We start from the raw sequence: 7054 nt of genomic DNA, 5'->3' as shown, positions 1-7054 counted from the left end.
ACTTCAGCTTGACCATTAGTTTGCGGATGAAAGGCAGTAGCGATGCGATGATTCACGTTGTAGCGTTGCATCATAGAAGTGAACTTACGATTGCAGAAATGTGACCCCTCATCACTTATGATAACTCGTGGCGTTCCAAACCTTATGAATATCTGCTTATGAAGAAAACTCAACACTACCTTTGCATCATTAGTTGGCAGAGCCTTGACTTCTACCCATTATGAGATATAATCGATTGCCAGCAAGATGTACTGATTATTGCAGGATGAGATAAATGGTCCCATAAAATTGATTCCCCAAACATCGAAGACCTCAACTTCAAGCATCACATTCAAAGGCATCTCATCCTTTCTGGTAAGATTCCCAACTCTTTGGCAACGATCACACCTTAAAACGAACTAATGTGCATCCTTAAATAATGTAGGCCAGAAAAAACCTGCTTGAAGAATACGAGGTGCTGTCTTTTCACCACCATAATGTCCAACATAAACTGTGGAATGACAGTCTCGTAATATCCCCTCCGTCTCACAAAATGGGATACATCTCCTGATGATCTGGTCAACTCCTTGTCTAAACAAATATGGTTCATCCCACATGTACCACTTCACCTCATGCAAAAACTTCTTCTTTTGAGCCGCATTCATATTAAGAGGCATTATATTGCTAACAAGATAGTTCATAATATCTACAAACCATGGCTCTTCCTCTTGAATTACGAACAACTGCTCATCCGGAAAAGATTCGTTGATCAATGTCTTATCATGTGAAGTAGAATCGGGATTCTCCAATCTAGAGAGATGGTCAGCTACTTGATTTTCAGTACCTTTTCGATCCTTGATCTCTAACTCAAATTCCTATAGCAAGAGCACCAAACGAATAAGTCTAGGCTTCGAATCCTTCTTTGAGACCAGATAGCGGATGGCAGCGTGATCAGTGAATATAGTCACCTTTGTCCCAAGTAGATACGATCGAAATTTCTTGAAACCAAAAACTATAGCCAATAGCTCCTTCTCAGTAGTGGTGTAGTTCGTTTGATCTCCATTTAGTGTCTTACTAGCATAGTAGATCACATGAAAGATATTAGACTTTCGCTGCCCAGAACTGCTCCCACAGCATAATCACTTGCATCACACATCATCTGAAAAGGTTCTCTCTAATAAGGTGCCGTAATAACTGGTTCAGTGATTAAACTCTTCTTGAGAGTCCCAAATGCTTCCAAGCATTCATCATCAAATTTGAAAGGCACATCTTTCTCGAGCAAGTTGCACAACGACTTAGAAATCTTAGAGAAGTCCTTGATGAAACGCCGATAAAAACCCGCATGACCAAAAAAACTATGGATTCCTTTCACAGAAATAGGTGGCGGAAAATTTTCAATGACTCCCACCTTGGCTTTATCCACCTCAAGACCCTTACTAGAGACCTTATGCCCAAGAATGATGCCTTGTTGCACCATGAAGTGACATTTTTCCCAATTAAGCACCAAATTAGTTTCCACACACCTTTTAAGCACCGAACGGAGATTATTCAAGCATTCATCATACGAATGTCCAAAGACAGAGAAGTCGTCCATGAACACTTCGACATTATTTCCAATCATAGCAGAGAATATAGCCATCATGCGTCTCTGAAAAGTGGCAGGTGCACCACATAAGCCCAAAGAAACTCTGCGGAAAGCAAATGTGCCGAATGGACAAGTGAAAGTAGTCTTCTCTTTATCTTCTGGTGCAATGCAAATCTGATTGTAGCCCAAATAACCATCTAGAAGATAATAATACTCATGACCAGCCAACCTGTCGAGCATCTGATTAATAAATGGAAGAGGGAAGTGATCCTTCCTTATGGCTTTATTCAACTTTCTGTAATCCATGCATACCCTCGAGCCTATGACTGTTTGAGTGGGGATGAGCTCGTTCTTTTCATTTGCTACCACATTAATACCTCCTTTCTTAGGTACACATTGCACGGGGCTCACCCAAGAACTGTCAGAAATAGGATATATGATTCCTGCATCCAGCCACTTTATAATTTCTTTCTTCACCACTTCTTTCATAATAGGATTAAGCCTTCGCTGTTGCTCAACCGTTGGCTTGCTACCTTCCTCTAGCAGAATTTTATGCATGCAGTACGAAGGGCTGATCCCTTTTATATCTGCTATAGTCCATTCAATAACCGATTTGAATTCTCTTAAAATTCTCAAGAGCTTGTCATCATCACTACTTGAAAGGTCAGATGCAATAATAACAGGCAAAGTAGATGCATCACCTAAAAAAGCATACCTCAAGTGTTCAGGCAATGGTTTAAGTTCCAATGTAGGTGCTTCCTCAATAGATGGTTTGAGCTTTCCCTCAGCATTCTTGAGATCAGTATTACCAAGAGATTCAAATGGCATGTCTAGTTTTCATTTCCAAGGAGAAGCATTTAAATATTGTAACTGCTCATTGTCTTCTTCATCATCACTGTCAAATTCCCCCAATAAGGCTTTTTCTAAGGCATCAGACCTTAGCACATGATCAAGTTATGAAATAACTGCAGAATCGACCAAATCCATCTTGAAGCACTCCTCATCTTCCGTAGGGAATTTCATCGCATTGAACACATTGAATGTCACATCCTGATCTTGCACCCTCATAGTAAGTTCACCCTTTTATACATCTATCAAGGTATGACCTGTAGCCAAGAAAGGTCTTCCCAAGATTATGGGAATCTTCTTATCTTCCTCGAAATCCAGAATGACAAAATCTGCAGAAATATGAGCTTGTCCACCTTTACTAGCACGTCCTCCACGATGCCTCGTGGGTATGTAATAGAACGATCAGCCAATTATAGAGACATGTAGGTGGGCTTTGGATTAGGCAAATTCAGCTTTTTGAAGATAGACAACAACATCAGATTGATGCTTGCTCCCAAATCGCATAGGCACTTGTCAAATGACAACTTGCCAATGGTGCAAGGAATGGTGAAGCTACCTGGATCCTTAAGCTTTGGAGGTAACTTTTGTTGCAACACAGCACTGCATTCTTTTGTCAGAGCAACGGTATCAAGATCATCCAGTTTCACCTTCCTTTAAATAATACCTTTCATGAATTTCGCATAACTAGGCATTTGCTCCAGAGCCTCAGCGAAAGGTATGTTGATGTGAAGTTTCTTGAACACCTCCAGAAACTTACCAAACTGCCTGTCCAGCTTTTGTTTTTGCAATCTCTTAGGAAAAGGTGGTGGAGGATAAAGCTGTTTCTCCCCTGTATTACCCTCAGGCAGAGTGTGTTCAATAGTAGTCTTCCTTGGTTCCCCCTCTTTCTCCTTTTGCTTTTCTTCTTCATCTATGACTTCAGCTTCTTCATCTTTTGCTTTTTCAGCATCAGTAACTTTTCCAGACCTTAAGGTGATAGCTTTGCCTTGCTCCTTAGCTTCCTTCCTGCCTGGCACTTCAGTATCGCTGGAAAGTGTGCCAGGTTGACGATTGAGCAATGCATTGACTATTTGACCGATTTGATTTTCTAAGGTCTTGATAGAAACAGCCTGACTTTTGCACAACAACTTTAACTCCTCAAAATCAGCACTAGAAGGTGGAGCAGCACCTCCTTGTTGAGGATATGATTGCCTTTGAGCATATTGCTGAGGTTGCTGGAATCCAGGTGGATTGAACTATTTACTTGCAGCTTGCTGATTTGGTTGCTGAACAACATTCTGATTATTGCTCCAGCTAAAATTGGGATGATTTATGTTATTAGTATTATAAGTAGCTCGCACAGGCTGCTGCGGTCGCTGATAATTGTTCACATATTGAACAGATTCATTAGCAAGTGAACACTGATCCGTAGCATAAGAGCCTGCAAAAAGCTCACAGACAATAGCTATTTGATTGACTCCATAGTTGGCTAAAGAATCGACCTTCATAGACAGCGCTTGGAGCTGCGCTGCAATAGCTGTAGCTGCATCAACTTCCAGAATACCTGCTACTTTCCCAGGCATCATCCTTTGAGTTGGGTTTTGATACTCGTTTGCAGCCATAGTTTCAATAAGATTATAGGCTTCAGTATAGCTTTTGGCCCACAAAGCGCCTCCAGAAGCTGCATCGAGCATGGGCCTAGATTGGGCCCCCAAACCATTGTAAAAACCAGTAATCACCATCCAGTTAGGCATACCATGATGTGGACACTTTCTCAACATCTCCTTGTAGCGCTCCCAAGCTTCACACATAGATTTTCCTTGTTGTTGCGTAAACTGAGTGAGAGTACTCCTCATAGCTGCATTCTTGGCCATTGGATAGAAGTTCATCAGAAACTTTTGCGCGAGATCTTCCCAAGTAGTGATGGACCCAGCTGGTAAAGAATTTAACCAATCCTTAGCTTTGTCCCTCAGAGAGAATGGGAAAAGCCTCAGCTTGATAGCCTTATCAATGACACCATTATCTTTGAAAGTACTACAGATCTAGACAAAATTCCTGATATGCATGTTGGAATCTTCAGTCGTAGCACCTCCGAAAGAAACAAAATTCTGCACCATCTGAATAGTTCCCGGCTTGATTTCGAAAGTATTGGCCTGAATAGCCGGATGAATGATGCTTGACTGAATGTCATCAATTTTAGGCCAAGAAAAGTCCATAAGAGATGGATCAGCTGGAACTATACGATCACCCATTGTTACAGGTTCTTTCTTCTGACTCTCTGTATCCGAATCTTCAAAAACTATCTTCTCCGGAAAGTCAAGAGCTGAATCTGTCTCCTCATCCGTATCAAGATTTCTCTTGCGGGTGCGAGGACGTGTTTGCATAAACGCTCGCTAGAGTACCTGAAACACAACCGGAAGCAGTAGATAACAAGTCTTAATCAATGAATCCTAATGACCACTGATGGCAAGTACATAAACTAAACAAATTAACACCGAGTCCCCAGCAGCGGCGCCAAAAACTTTTAGGGCACAAAGCATGCGTTAAATAAATCACGCAAGTATACGCGTTCGCAAGTAATATAGAATGATTTCTAGTTCATTCCCATAGAGACTCTGACTAATTATATTTCATTAACACTTACTCACCAATGTATGATTACTCTTCAATGTCAAGACAATAAAAATTAAGGTTGATTAACTAATATTAACTACGAGAATTAAACACTTAAATTATCAATATTAAACACACATGAGATCATAACTTCATTAATACTTCATTCAATGGTTATTGTTATTACCCTTAGCATGTAATGGTGATGATATTAATCGAACAACACGAAATTGATAAACGCCAACTTTTGTTGTACGAATACTATTCTACCAAGCATCCATAATTAAGGTAAAAGTTGAATAGGCATCAATTATGTTGAGACCCTATATGTCTACCGAATTTGACAACATAACAATTTAAGTGCAATTTATTCATTATGATTACATAGGGCAAGTAAAACAGTTAGAGTTACCCACTAATGATGCATACAATACATGAACCTATGCTAGTATGGCAAGTTCTAAATCTCAAGATTCACTGTCGCTTCACAAGAGATTAACATGCTATATTATATGTTCGCAACACACATAAGACGAATAAGCAATTAACTAGATATCATACAATCACCATATACCAAGGTATTAAACAATTAACTAAAGAAATCCAAAGTAAATCCGCTATGACCCCATGATCACAATTAGCCCGTGATAAAACTCATCGTCACCATGGGTTCATATGAAAACATGATATAAACACAACGATATAAACTAATAAAAATACTTAATAAAAACAGAGTACGTCACAAGAGTATTAAGGTTCAAAGAGTAAAGAAAACTAGCATCCACTGTTACAACGAATTAAAAAAATCACAAGATAAATGTATGCTTCCTCTTCTGCGTTGTTACGTGCTAAAACGATCTTCTTAATCTTCTCTCCTTGTTACTTGTTCTTCAAAACGTCTCCCAAGATTACTTATATAAGAGTCCACAAGAAACAGCAGTCACAGAAGCCCAATAGAACTCGAATTAGAAATTCCAGAATCTGAAATTCCGACCCCAGGCGACCGCCTCCAATCTCCACGCGGGCGCCTTCTCACCAGGCGGTCGCCTGCTCTTTCCAGGCGGGCGCCTGCATACCTTCTGGAAAATTCTCACATTTGCTTCTGATTTTGCTGAATTTTTCGCACAACTCCCCGCAACTGATTCCAAGTACTTCCCTAGGCTTATTTCGATGAAATTCTCCCATCTAAACAATTTATACTCTGAAATGCAAAAACACTCGAAAACGCTTTGAAAACACCAAAATACTCGAGTGCAAGACACCAATTCAAGCCATTATGAGACGCTCTAAGTGGTATAAAATGCCACTTATCACATACTTCATAAAATAATATATTTTATAGTGTTTTAATGGTAAAATATACGTGATCTCTGAGATCTCCGATAAAATAGCGATATTCATAAAACATTTCTCTTATAGATTATATCAAATGAATTATTAGAAATATATAAAATTAATAATATTTTATAATTTTAAAAAAAATCATCAATTATTAATTTTCTATATTATAATATGATATAATTTTAATAACTTTAATTTATGGTTCATTTATATTATAAGTCAAATTTAATTTAAAATGATGTTAAAAGTAGGAGATAAAATTAATGTATTCATATATTACGAATTACTAAATTTCTTTTTGTTAGGAAAATATATTATACACTAAATAATAATCAATTTTTGTTTAAAAATAGTAATTTCCCCGGACCTTCTTGAGGTCTCGTTCTCCGTTCGGGAGAGTATCAGAGAGTAAAAGAATTCTCGTTCGAGACAATTCGAGAATCAGTATCGAATTGGGATTCGGGTTAGAGATAGCACTTTCCGGCCATGAATTGACCTGATACCCATCTTATTTTCAAACTGTGAATATATTTCAACTAGTAATTAACCTTCATAAATGTGGTCTTTAATATAAAAAATTATTTAGTGTTTTAGTATGTAAAATTATTTCTTCAAAAGTTCAAGATTCGAACCTGATTAACAACGTCTCAAAGTATATTAATATTTTTAAGAGTTAAATGCTTTTCGTATACCTAAACTATGCTATTA

At 38.4% G+C, this 7054-nt stretch overlaps 1 pseudogene; it reads left to right on the top strand.

Annotated features, from left to right (window-relative positions):
- Positions 1-4144: 4144 nt before the first annotated feature.
- LOC141694226 (small nucleolar RNA R71) lies at positions 4145-4239 on the top strand (annotated as a pseudogene).
- Positions 4240-7054: the final 2815 nt, after the last annotated feature.

This window comes from Apium graveolens, chromosome 10 (genome assembly GCF_009905375.1).
Source record: "Apium graveolens cultivar Ventura chromosome 10, ASM990537v1, whole genome shotgun sequence".
In the NCBI taxonomy this organism is placed as follows: domain Eukaryota; kingdom Viridiplantae; phylum Streptophyta; class Magnoliopsida; order Apiales; family Apiaceae; genus Apium; species Apium graveolens.
This window is presented reverse-complemented; position numbering and strand designations above follow the sequence as displayed.